At 34.6% G+C, this 15,374-nt stretch overlaps 1 pseudogene; it reads right to left on the bottom strand.

Moving 5' to 3' along the window:
• LOC135220690 (lachesin-like) overlaps positions 1-15,374 on the bottom strand; it is a 136,419-nt pseudogene that overhangs the window by 93,139 nt on the left and 27,906 nt on the right.

Raw genomic sequence — 15,374 nt, 5'->3', positions numbered from 1 at the left:
ATCTTTTCTAAAATTTCACGAGCTTGGACACAGTAAAAGTTCTGTTTCTTTCAAGAACCATCAGGAGCTTAAAAACACATACAAGTATAAGTTACACGATTTAAAAAGCAGTTTTAACATTAGAGATGTTTTCTTGGTCGAGTGATGATAAATGTATGCTCACTGACATGAAAGTTGTGTGCAAGAAAAGTAGAATGGCAAACATTTATAACACGAACAGAAACAGGATCCTACAAAATTTCCATTCGTCTCTCGTTTAACAGTCCAAAGATACCTAAAAAATAAAGCCTTTCTCTAGCCAATATTGACTATCCAACACCTCCAAATTCCGCCGAAGATGAAACCTCACAACGAAAGCGATTAACATTTCGAACGTGACTACGACACTCAAGGAAGGATTGCACGCTTGTGAAAGGAGCGCCGATCTAAAGGCAATTAGTTCTGCTTGATAAACAAGTGTTGCTTACACCAAAGATCAAAACATATGCAGCTTTAGAATTTCTTGTAACGCGTCAGACTGAAAATGGGACTAATAAATAATCTTCGTCAATATCTTTACAAGAAACAGCATGACGTATACCATGGATCAGGCATTACTTGAAATCTACATTTTTTTCTTTTTCTATCTCTCTGTTAACGCCAAGGCTCAGGTTGTCAAGGATTGAAAGCAAACAAGACAAGTCGACACGATGTCACTGGGACAATGGACAACCAAAAATCACGTTATTGCTGCCAGGCATCAATTACTAATCGATTCCAATAAATTCTCTTCTGCGATATAGCAATTTAAGTACGAAGGTTTAAGTGATCATTATCCTTTCTTGTCTTGGCATCAACCCCCTTTTCAACGGAGGTAATAAAGATAAAAATCTAAATTTAATAGTGCCTCGCCAACGTCTCCGAGGCCTTTTTTCCTCTCCTGAGGTCAAGACTTCATTTTCAAAGACTTAAACATCAATTTTAGTTCACTTTGTTTAATGAAAATAAAATCTATGCAGTTATAACTTCGAAATTTTTTAGCCAAAATATAATTTCATCATTCTATTACTAAAATATTGGGATTAGATAAGTTTCTGGGTAATAATATAATCAAAGAAGGGAATATATGTGTGAAAATCCTTTAAAAAATTACTAAGTATACTCAGTAGTTTTCTCTTATCAATTTCCTTCTTGCTTATATTTTTGGCTAGAAATTATATATATATATATATATATATATATATATATATATATCTATATATATATATATATAATATATAATATACTATAATATATATATATATATATATATATATTATATATATATATATATATATATATTATATATACATGTATAGAATCCTCTAGTTATTAATAAGAATATGAAGTAATATATATATTATATATATATTATTATTAACACATATATGTATGTAGAGTAAATATGTAGTTATATCTATCTACATGTATATCTATCTATATAGTATATGTATTATATATATATATATATATACATATACATACATACATAAAAGGATGTATGTATGTTTCTATGTATGTGTGTATGTGCCACATACACTTTAAAACGCATAGAGCAATTTCAAACAAAACTTTGTATACATGACTTACTATCTGGAAAAGAATGGCTGTGGGGGTTGTGAGAAGGGGTGGGAAAGGGATGAAATGTAAAAATAACTGAAAAAACAGATATTAGTGTCTAATCCATAGTTTTTTCGAGGTGCTGAGGTGAATAGTGAAACACCCACTTCCCTGTAAGTGCAAGTTCTGCCCAGATAGGAGGGGGGCAGTTGGCAAGGACGGGTGAAAAATAAAATGTACAAAATTACTAATATTAGTCTTATCCATAGTTTTTGTGGTTGTTGGGATGAATAGAGACACTCCTGATGTCCTTCAAGCCCAAGTTCAGTCCCAGTAGGATTAGGGGGTGATTAGTGGTGAAACATAAAATGTAAAAAATGCTGGGCAATGTAACTGAAGCAACAACTAAGTTACCAGGAGAGAGAGAGAGAGAGAGAGAGAGAGATAGAGAGAGAGAGAAGAGAGAGAGGAGAGAGATTTATCGGTTGTCATTCATTGTTTTTTCCGGACATTGCCGGTTTGGGTCAGCTTAGTGATATATATAATATTATAATATGCTATATATTATATATTATTATATATTATATTATATATATAATAATATATTATATTTACTATATATATATATAAATTATATATATATATATATTTAATATATTATAAAACATCCAAACCCACGTGCACACACACACACACATATATATATATTATATATATATATATATATATATATATATATATTATCTATATATATATATATATATATATAATATATATATACACATACAACACACACCATTATATATATATATATATATATATATATATATTATATATATATATATATAAAAATCACACGTGCACACACATATCTATATATATATATATATATAAATATATATATATATATATATATATATATATATTATATATATTTATCTATATATATATATACATAAGTGTCAAGGGAGGAAGTACATCTCAGGTGGTCCGTAAAATACATTAATTGCGACGTTTCAAAACGCAAAGGTTACAGTTTCAAGCTATAAAGACAAAAAACAATAAAATTAACATTAAAAGCCCTAAATTACAAATACAAGGCATAATACATTATGCATAACAAAATTAAAACTAGTTGTAGCAGAACCAACCATCAAGAGAGAAGGAAGGACTGAAGTCAGAAGGAACAAACCAGAAATGACAAAAGGCAACAAGCTCACCCAAGGTAAAGAGTTGTCGAAGAACACTGAACTGAGGAACGAGCTGTTTAATAAACAAGGACTCCAGGATTGTCAGTAGTCTGCCACTCGGTGCCGGTCCCAATATTTCAAAATCTTTGTATTGTATACTATGTTTGTATTTATTGGCGTGTTGTCTGACACTGGAAAATTCAGGATTAGCAATTTTGTTACCAGTTCGATAGCTAACGCCCTTATGGCAATCAATTCTGACCCTTAGTAACCTCTGTGTGGATCCCACGTAGGTCCCTTGATTTCATCCAAGGCAATTAAACTTGTATACACACATGAGGTCATCAAAGGGTCAAGTCTATCCTTGAATCTAAACAAGCTACCTAAACCAAGTGGATTTGTCGGGATGATATTAAATCAGATAGTTAGTACATCATAAAAAGCTTTTTAAGCCAGACTTTGCAAACATTTTTAAAACTGAAGACCGGATCAATTGATTTTTAAGGTGTCTTAAAGATAATAAATATCATATCTGAAGAAAAATACCATTCTTTTTATATATATACATATATATATTATATATATATATATATATATATATATATATATATATATATATATCCATATATAAATTATAATCCACATATATGCAGTATCGCTACAATTTTCCCCCCCTTTTCGCATTTCAGATACCTATCGCTTCCCAAGATCCCAGTATCCTGTGCAAGTGAGCACATCAACTAAATATCCTAAAGATTCCTCAGCATTCATTTACTGATGACTGGCATTCCTTGTAATTCACCTGCCGGAATGCGGATCAGACCCCACGCTGCTTCGACGTCGCTGAACGGAAGAAGGTCGGATGTGTGTACGCGTTTACGAGCGGAATTCTGTTGTTGTGCACTTTTTTTGTTCACATACATGCGCATGTAGAATCTTTATTACATCACCGTGATTCATATACACGCATTAAGTTACAAATGTCCTAATTTTCTTTGTAAGGAACAGAGATGGAATGAATAATAAGAATAAATTTGGGGATTAAAATTACGATAATGGGCGACCCACGACAGTCGACTGCATACCAGGTACTTTATTAGTGTAATACAAGAACAACAACAACAATAATAATAATAATAATAATAATAATAATAATAATAATAATATGTATGTTGACTTCCTAAAACACACAAAGAAGGGCTTCCTATCAGACTTATTCTAGCGTCATATGATACACCGAATTGAAGGTTAGCTAAGTTCCTTGTTTCCTTGCTTTCTCCCCTGATAGAAAATGAACATAACATAAAAAATTCCTTCAACTTCAAAGAAGTAATACTTATCCAGGTCTCAGACCTCTTTATGGTGGCTATTGAAATTATTAAGAAACTCTTTCCTGAAACTGAGTTATAATTATAATTTTAACCAATCTGATTAAAAAAAAACTATTGCAACTGGCAGAGCAGGACACTTCCTTCATTTTTAATAATAATTGCTACACTCAAATAGATGGTATGGCTATAGGCTCTCCATTAGGGCCCATATTTGCAGGCACTTTTATGTGCTCCCTGGAGGAGCATTTTTCATCTGTCCTTTGAGTTACCATCCGCTGTTCTACAAAAGGTACGTTGACGATACCTTCGCGCTTTTTAAATCCAAGTATGACGCCGAAAAGTTTCTTGATTTTATTAATAGGGCACACCCACATATAAAATTTACTATGGAGTGCGAAAGTGGTAATAAACGACCTTTCTTCGATGTGTTAGTCTTACGACAATGTGATCATTTTAACACTTCAGTTTACAGGAAGAGAACTTTTACAGGAATAGGTTCAAATTTTTATAGTCTGTTTTTTGGCTTCAAATTAAACTTTTTATCTACATTACTTCACCGTGCCTTCTCACTAGTTGGGAGTTTTTTCACGATGAAATCCACTTTTTACGTCGATATTTTACAAACAATTATTTTCCCACAACACTTTTTCACAGGTATGTTTTTAAACTTCTTAATGACGTTTTCATTCCAAAAGTCTCCTTAGCTACAGTGCCTAAAATTCCATTTTATGCAAATTTACCTTTAATCCATGACAATAATTCTTATGATGCACTAAGAGAACTCATATTTAATTGTATACCTGCTATCAGATTTAATATCATCTCGACAAATCCACTTAGTTTAGGTAGTTTATTTCGATTCAACGATAAACTTGACCCTTTGATGACCTCATGTGTTGTGTACAAGTTTAATTACCCTAGATGTAATCTGGGAACCTACGTGGGATCCACACAGAGGCTACTAAGGGTCAGAATTGATTGCCATAGGGGCGTTTGCTATAGAAATGTTAACTAAATTGCTAATCCTGAATTTTCCAACATCAGACAACATGCCAATAAATGCAAACCTAATATACAATACAAAGATTTTGAAATAATCGGACTGGCACCGAGAGGCAAACTATTGACAATCCTGGAGTCCTTGTTTATTAAACAGCTCGTTCCTCAATTGAACACTGAGGTTGAGCAATGTTCTTCAACAACTCTTTACCTCAGGTGAGCTGTTGCCTTTTGTCATTTCTGGTTTGTTCCTTCTGACTTCCGTCCTTCCTTCGCTGTAGATGGTTGGTTCTGCTACAACTAGTTTTAATTTTGTTATTTATAATGTATTATATCTTGTATTTGTATTTTAGCGTTTTTAATTTATTTTACTGCTTTCTGTCTTTATACCTTGAAAACGAAACCTTTGTGTTTTGAAACGTTGCAGTAAATGTATTTTAAGGACCACCTGAGATGTACTTCCCCCTTCAACAGTCTTCTACTGTTCGAGTTACTGATAACCACCACAACTTAGAAAGATTTATATTATTTATATGTATACATACACATTTAAATGTATTTATATATAAACAGTAATGCGTGTATATATATAATCACACACATATATTACATTCTTTAATAATTATATATATATAGTATCCTATTATATATATTATATATATATATATATATATTATATATATATTATAATCACACATATTACATTCTTTAATAATATATATATTACTTATATATATATATATTATATATATATAAATATATATACGTACGTATATACAGTATGTCTGTAAGTAAGTATAACACAGCTGAACAGCCTATAAAGACTGCTGTCACATAAATTTCATTGTTATAAATAACTATTTACTGGAAGAAATCTGAAGGCGACTTACTGATCACGACCAAAAGCAACAGAAACTGACGTCATGGAGCAGACACAACAAAATCACTATATCCTTGGAGCAGCCAAAGACGAGTATTTTTAAGTTGACGTGACACCTAAGTTAAGTACTGGATACAAGTATAACAAAAACGTTCAGTTTATGAAATACTATACCTTTCGTCTCAAGTAGAAAGGCTTGAGTAGCATGAACACGGAGTACAGGAGGACTTAAATGAACACACTTGAGAGAGAGAGAGAGAGAGGAGAGGAGAGACGAGAGAGAGAGGAAGGAGAAGGAGAGGAGAGAGAGAGAGAGAGACTCAGGAGGCAGTCCCGTTCAGCATTCATCTAGCTCATGAAGTCAGTCAGCCCTAAATGGGTTGTTGTCGTTTGCCCAGACTTACTCGTCTGGTTTGATGGTGTCATCATGACAATGGCCTTACAAGATAGCTTCAACACAAGTGTCAGTATTAATTACTACGTAACTTGTGTAAGTCGAAACGCCCACTAATTGCAAAGGCAGTGCAATCCCCAAGTTAGAAATAAAATTAAAGGAACTAAATGTGCTGGGAGAATATATATAAAAAATCCATGGTTCTTACCAACTAGTCGTTCGTAACTTCAAGTGAATACAATTATTTTAAATCCAAGCATGTCTTGTTTTGATTTGGACGTCCTCACCACAGATGCACACTCGGTAAACACCGTGAACGCCATCTATCCTCGCTCTTAATTAAATCACCTGCCGTGCCTCCCCCTTTTTCTCCTTCAGCTGATAAACTCCGCCACAGTGCATAAATCTGCCAGTGCTCCTCGGCTCCCTTACCCCAAGAACACCATCCCAGAGCACAGCACCTCCGAGGGCGCTCCTCTTAACTCTTCCCCTTTTCACAAGAGCCATTACAGACCCAGATCCCACACGGCGTTCATGCCACGTCTAACCGAAGACCCATCCGTCTACCGTCCTAAAATCACCTCGCAATTCTTAATGGAGGAAGAAACCCTAGTCCATTTTTACGTTATCGTCTCATCTCCAAAACACGTTCGACCTCTCTTATGCAACTTCCTTTCCCGTTTCTTTTTACAACGTTTGTCTCGCCCGTTTATTGCCTATCTCTCACCCAATACCCAGGGTCATAAGGGGGAAAGCAGGGAGGGTTGCGGCCTGAGAGCTGAAAAAGTTACGATTACAAAACAAAGCCTTCTACAGTGGTTTCTCCAGAACAATGGCTCTCACCAACAAAACCTGGTCCACGACTGAAATGCTAGCTTCATCTGATTATGAAGTAAAAACTTGGTGGACAAACTTTCAGTTTTGCATAGGGTATAATTACAACGGTAACTTGTGAAAACCAAGTTTATCAAGGGCCTCTTGAGTGGGTAGATTGCTTAGTTCTTATTTAAACAGGCAAAACTATAGGTTCAGGCGTAATACAGAGTACTAGAAGTAAAATTTTCTTGGACGAGATGTGAATTAGACCAATTTTCCAAAGAGAAATTCAATTTCAAGTAATGGTAACCCGTGGATGTACTCCAGCTGATGGTTATGTATACACAGGAAAGCTAATATATACGTACACTGTTAAACGAGAGCATTAAACAAATTATTCGTATTTTACAAATGAGCGTAACCTGTCAACGACGACCATGCATCCAACAACAGGAACTCAACTCGATGAAAAAGTTGAAAACAGAATCCTATAGTCTCTACAAAAATAAAATATTTTAACTCAAGCCTTCAGCACACAGAGAAAAATCAAAATTATTCAAGCCTTCAGCACACAAGAAAAAATAAAATTATTCAAGCCTTCAGCACACAAAGTAAAAAAAATTATTCAAGCCTTCAGCACATTGAGTAATTAAGCAAATATCTTAAACGGAAATTTGCTCTCATGAAAATTGAACTTAGTTTCTTCAGGATTATTTTTCACTTCTTTCACAATCAAAATTATAGTAGAGAAAGGTGAGTTTTGTTTCATTTGCTGAACGGGGGGTGACAGAAGTACACTCGGTCCACAACAACTTTACGTGACTTCCGAACCACGTCGAGAGTGAACTTCTATCACCAGAAATACACATCTCTGACCCCTCAATGGAATGCCCGAGATCGAACTCGCGGCCATCGAGGTGGCTGGCCAAGACAATACCGATCACTGAGGCGGTTGAGGGGATGCATGCACTCGTGGCGTTGCAAGCGAGTTACTTGTCGAATTAGAACCCAAGGAGGATAGTCTAAACTAAAGCGATACCTAATTCTGCTCGAGTTTATGCTCATGCCTCACTGACTGCACGATTTACTGTTCTCTAGCTCTCTCTTTAGGCAGCAGAAACATCATTCACCTCTTGTGAGCGAATAAATGCAACGAGAGCAGAACCATCTGCATAACGTATTACCTACTTGGTTAAAGCAGCAATCACTTCACTAGTAACACTCAAAAGGGTAACAAAGCTCCAAACTCGCTATCCAGTGAACTCCAGACAAGATAAACCTACATCCATAAAAAGCACCGACAATAACGGCTGATAAATAGAGTGCAAGCGGAGGGAGGGGCAAACGACATGGTCTCCATCGTCTGAGACACAAGTCAACAAAATAAATGTTTATTAATGAACATCAAAGACTAATCATTAACAGTGACTCCGCCAATGAATGTGTTCACCAAGACTGATTCAGTTCGGATCTTCGGTTTTGAGATATTTATTATTATTTAAAAAACTGACTCTAAAAACCCATTAGGCTACCTCTCCAAACTTCATGTGGAGGGTACTCAATACCCTACCTCATCCTCATCCAAGGCGGACAAACAGGTTTTAAGGAGAGTGAATGTCTCCCTATCCTTCCGTCTCCACCCGGGAACGACAAACAAACTGTACGGGGTGGGTGGCAGTGTCATGTCTATCCCAATGTTACCTGGGGAGGACACATAAGATCATAATAATAAAGAAAAAACTAGAAAAATTTAGAGGTACAAAGAGAAGACTAAAACGAGAGTCTTCAGTTTTTTCCCAGTCCAGTGAAAAGCGGTACTCAAGATATTCGTATAGTACCTTCATCTTCATGAGGTCGAAGCAACATTGAGAAAACTGCTGCATCATTCAACTATACTAAACGAAAATCTGCAGTTCCTTCAGTGTCCCCAACTAGAAATAGTTCCTTTGTTAACTCTTATTCACATAACCACACGTAGCATAGTGTGTGAATGCTATAGAAACAGACGCAGAATTTAAACTTACTTCAGAGAGAGAGAGAGAGAGAGAGAGAGAGAGAGAGAGAGAGAGAGAGAGAGAGACCCTGTAAACACCTCGTAATGTTACGGCCGTCATCACTACAATAAGCTGTCAAGCTCCAGAAGACTCTCTCTCTCTCTCTCTCTCTCTCTTAAAATGTTTCACTGGCTTGTAATGTCCTTTTAAGCTTTATAAAGAGGCGTGAGATATTGGCATTTGAAGGGTGCATGGAAACAAAAACAAAAAACAAAATTATTAATAATCATGATACCAACAATATTCATGGGTACACATCTCTAAAGTGTATATAAATAGATAAATATATAAATAAATAAATGAATAATATATAATATATACATCATCACAAAATGCGGCTTCATCCTCACAGCTGATAAAGCCATGAACTTTTTATTTCTTAGTGAAATACACAGCACTACCACCACAATGCTATGCTTTTAGTTGCAAGGCTGCCTGATAATCACTGGAGCATGCGACAGCACCACATACTTAAGAGCATATTCCTCTCATCACGCCTTCCAAGTGTTAAAACTGTCTTTCAAGTCTAATTGAGATGAATGTCATAACAGCACTTGAGGACTTTCACGTGATGGCCTAATTTGCTTGACATTTGAATGTGGCAACACCCACCGCTTCTATGAGTGGGGTGGTGGTAGGGTGGAGTCGTGATATTAAGGGAACACCGCAGAGAAGACAAAACGGACTTTTTATTATCGGTGAAGCATACAACATGGGCTATTTCAGATAAAGAAGCAACTTATTTCGTGCTTCATTTCTACAGTCAGTAAGTTGTTATTAGCTTCCGAGCCCACAAATGTTCAAAATGAGTCTGAAGAGTTCATACGAGATTGATTTCCCACTAATCCTTGTCGCTAATACGGACAGACAGACAGACAGACAGACACACAGACATATATATATATATTATATATATATATATATATATATATATATATATATATATATATATATATATATATATATAATATATAAACATATATATATATATATATATATATATAAAACACATATATATATATAAACTATATAAATATATATATAAACATATATATATATATATATATATATATATATATATATATATAAATATATATATATATATATATAAAATATATATATATATAATATATATATATATATATATAATATATATATATATATATAGTTAGATAGATAAACTTGATCACGAAATATGTAAAAAGCGATGATATTGTATAACTAAAGGTAATGCCACGGAGGAAAACGAAAAAAGTTCTGGTTTTTCATTTTCCTCCGTGGCATTACCTTTATATATATATATATATATATATATATATATATATATATATAGATATACTATGAATATATATATATAACATATATACTATATAATATATATATATATATACATACTATACACACACACACACACACACACATATATATGGTGAAAGTAGGGAATCTGAGAATTCCGAAGGCCTCTGGGAATTCCAGAGACTTCTGGAGCTTCCGAGGGTTTCCCGACAATCTCTAGCTGTAGCCTTTGGAAACGCCCATTGGATTCTTCAGGAATGATTCAGGAGCTCAAGAATATAAACATGCCATAAATATATTATATTAACTATATATAGTATTATATATATATATATTATATAACAAAAAGAACTATATGTACGTATGTATATATATATATATGCATGTATATGTAATTAGATATATGCATTAAGCTACAAATGTCCTTTAATATGTAATTCACTCTATCTCAGAATTAATATATTTCCATATATGTTAACTGAAGGGGAATTTTTAGTTGATAGTAATTTCGTCGGCTCCCGGGCGCGAACCTAGGAGCCCAGAAATCAGAACTTACATTGAAGCGCCTTTAACCACACAGCTACCACGAGAGGATACGAGTTCTCTCACCTACAAATCCCTGTCGCGCCCAGGTATTCGTTGTTTTGGAGTCGGCATCAACCCTCCTCGACCTTGACAACTGTGAAGTAAGTGCTTTTGTCGCACGTAACAATATGAGTCTGATCACATTACCGTGATTCATATATACGCATTAAGCTACAAATGTCCTTTAATATCTAATTCACTCTACCTCAGATTAATATATTTTCATATATGTTAACTGAAGGGGAATTTTTAGTCGATAATTTTCGGAATTTTTTAGTCCTCTCGTGGATTCGAACCAGCGCACAGAGGAGAAATCAGGACTTCAGTGATATTTAACCCGTCTTCCAATGATCATTAGCCAATTCCAAATACTTCGTACGGAAGTGTACATACATAAGCGACGCACAAAACCATAACTGGTATGCCAATGTTACATTGCTTTTTATGAAGAGTCCCGACTTCCGCAATCAATAAACTCGCTCTCTCTCTCTCTCTCTCTTTCTCTCTCTCTCACTGACAACTATACACATGTTAACAGCTTCCTTTCCCCTCACATAAAAACTATGACCTACTAGTACATGTCCGCCTACAGGCCAATAAAATTTCCTTAACTAAAACTACGACAAAAACATTTCGACTCTTCCAAGTGTTATTCGCACTATTTTTATATGGGGGCAAGAAACGGACGAATATCTATATTTCTCTATATCTAGTACACACACACACACACACACACACACATATATATAATATTTATATATATATTATATAATATATATATCTATATATCGTAATTCTAATTATATATATCAAAGAAGGCTCATCCAGTAATATCCTTGATTATCCATATGAAATATATTTATGGAAATATTTACAAAGATTATAGCTTTCGTCCCTCCTTCTGTGGAATTGATCAAGTCCACAGAAGGTTGGACTAAAGCTATAATATAATATTTGTATATATTTCCACAAATATATTTCATCTGGATAAACAAGAATATTACTGTGGATCCTTCAACTGATTTCTTAGAAGCCAGCGATACGTGTTTTTTTATATTGCATATATATATATATATATATATATATATATATTAATATATATATATATATATATATATATATATATAGTATATATATATAATATATATATATATATATATATATATATATATATATATGTATATATAAAATGATGCCAAGTAGGAAATGCCAGGAGGAAAATGAAAAGACGAGAAATTTCCTCAGTGGCATCACCTTCATTTATACCCAGCATTACGTTTTATATATTTCGTGATCAAGTTATATATACATATATATATATACATATATATATATATATATTACATTTTATTACATTTATATATATATATATATATATATATATATATTACATATTTATACTTACACATATGTGTGTGTGTGTGTACCGGTCATCGTCAGAAGATCAGGATAGGAAGCTAAAAGTTGGAATGATTTAGGCAAATAAAATCCAACCGTTACTCTGAGTAAGCAGTGAATTAGGATCTGGTAATTATTCTGACCGTGACGGATGGTCGTCAGGATGAAGAAGGCCAGGGGACATGGTCAGTATTGCCAGGTGCTGTTTTAACAGCGTTACGGGATTTTCAATGCTCGGAACTATACAACGAGACCCAATACTGAAGGGAATCTTGCTAACTCATTCTAAAATGCTTGTTAAAACCGTATAAGCAGCAACTTCAGGAAACAAACTCTCTTAAGACAAGGGCGGGGACATACATGGATGTATATGTTTGTGTGTGTGCGTATTAATATAAATTTTAAATAAATATATACATATGTATATATATATATATATATATTATGTAAACACACATACATATAAATACATATATACACACATACATATAACATGTATATATAAAATATATACATATACATATATATATGTGTGTGTGTGTGTGTGTGTGTGAACGAAAAACAGAAATTCCACGGGGAACGAATTTCCCTTTTCAATCTTTTAAAAACTGAAACCAAAAATACTTGAACACTGCAGGTCATAAGGTACGTTTCATATAATCCTGTAATTGTTAGATTGTGGCTATAACATAACATTACACAGCATTCGACAAAGTCACCTTCGATAGTATCCCATATTAATGTAACTGGGAAACGACACACAAAACGATACTACTCATGTAAACAAAGTTTTCGCAAAACCTTAATTTGTTTATTAACAAAACACAAATTTAATTACGGTACAGATTTAATATAAAACATAGGAAAGAAAAAATTACACCTCTCTCACCATAACATACAAATGTAATTCCTTGTTATAAAACAAAATGACGGTTGCAATTATATCAGTACGTCCGATAAATCCCACAAAATATAATAACTTTGTTGGTGGAGGGCTGGTTAAACCGTAAGAAGAAAACAGTGGAGACGGAGATAACTCTCTCTCTCTCTCTCTCTCTCTCTCTCTCTCTCTCTCTCTCTCTCTCTCTCTCTCTCTCTCTCGTTAAAATTTAGCTATCTGGAGTTAAATATGAATGGCAAAATCGACTACATCATTTGTGTTTATTTTGAACGAAGAGCAGGAAATAACTCTAAAATCTAGAGTACAAATGTATGGCGGTAGCATAACACACATCAAAAACTGCATAAGGAACTCGCAAAGCAGGCCTGATAGATAAAGCATGAAAAGCAGCACAGGAAACATGAAGAGGATGGTTGATTTAGTCAAAACTCGCAAACACTCGTGTGCGTCCGACACACATACACACACAGCCGCCGATGAACCAAGGGAACGAAAATAATGAAGCCTTACATTTCTGAGGTTCTCATATTCCCGCCAAATAAAAGGCTGCACACTAAAAGCACACCCATTTGGCAGGGGACCTGGCCTAAGAATTTATCGCCACAATAAAACAACGAGGCGAAACATTCTTTACTTCTCTTCTCTCCCTCCGAGGAATTCTTCCTTCCTCGTGCCTATGAGTTCTCGTTCTTTTTTTTTTCCTCCTCCTCCTCCCCATCCCCATGCGTCCTCCTCCTTGTGGCAGACGGTCTTCTACCATTTACGGCGATCGGCCATCAAAAGGGCCACTTAAGGGGGTGATAAGCTTTTAAATATATTATATCCAGGCAAGATCTCTCAGTGTTAGGCCACTTGTTGTGGCCACTTTACAACCAGGCAAGTGCAGCCAATGTTTATCTTCGAATAATTCTCCTGGGGGATATACCTTTACGAAGTCCCTTCTGCAGAAGGTAGCCCGTGCTTTATAGGACTGTATCGGGATAAGAGATAATGTCAGGGGACCTAAGTTAGCGGATAAGAAACTCTAGTCTTCTAGATGCAATTTAGATAGGGATAGATACGAAGGGAAGACTAGTATGGAGCTTGAAAGTCCTCTTCAGACAAAGATTTGCTCTCTAGGAACACACCATTACTGAATCTGATAAGTCTCTCTCTCTCTCTCTCTCTCTCTCTCTCTCTCTCTCTCTCTCTCTCTCTCTCTCTCTCTCTCTCTCTCTCTCTCTCCAGTAACAACATGAAAACTTGGACGCAGGCTTTCCAGCAAAGCATTTTATTTATTTTGTACCATTCATTATCAATACACTTGAAACTTGAAATACTACTCCATATTTAGTGCAAAATGGATTCAAATTAATAAACTAATATATTAACGGAAAAGATATGCAAGAGGACAGATGAGGGGATTTTAGAAAAGGTTACAGGAAATCGATTAAACTAATAAGAACACAAAGAAATACAGCCACCAAATGCCCATCAGTAAAGAGCGAAGAGGACAAGCAACCTTTTGTTTCATAACACTGAGATGGAATGAGGATCTCCAAAATTTGCACAATATGCTGTTAACGTCAACGGAGAACTCGTAGCCTTGATTACACATTCAGCAGATCAAATTACCTATGATGCACAAAATTACTAAGATTCTATCATAAGTGAAAATATATGTATCTTAATAACTTCAAGAACAGTAATTCCAATGAGAACTAATTTTATTACAAATCAACGAAGCCAAAAATAAACAAATAAATAAATTGATAACTAAATAATTTAATAAATAAAATAAAAGTACAAACGTATACTATATCACACAAACGCAGGCTCGCAAATAAATCTTCAAACCGGACCATTATATACAAAAGCCGCTGTTCCCGAACATCTGCCACGCCAATTAGGTTCCTGCGAATGTGAACGGCGCTTCTCGGCATCACGGGTCACTGCTGTTCAGAGGAGCGAAC

The sequence above is a fragment of the Macrobrachium nipponense genome, chromosome 2, assembly GCF_015104395.2.
Source record: "Macrobrachium nipponense isolate FS-2020 chromosome 2, ASM1510439v2, whole genome shotgun sequence".
Lineage (NCBI taxonomy): Eukaryota > Metazoa > Arthropoda > Malacostraca > Decapoda > Palaemonidae > Macrobrachium > Macrobrachium nipponense.
The sequence above is the reverse complement of the archived record's forward strand: the minus strand, read 5'-3'. Positions and strand labels throughout refer to the sequence as shown.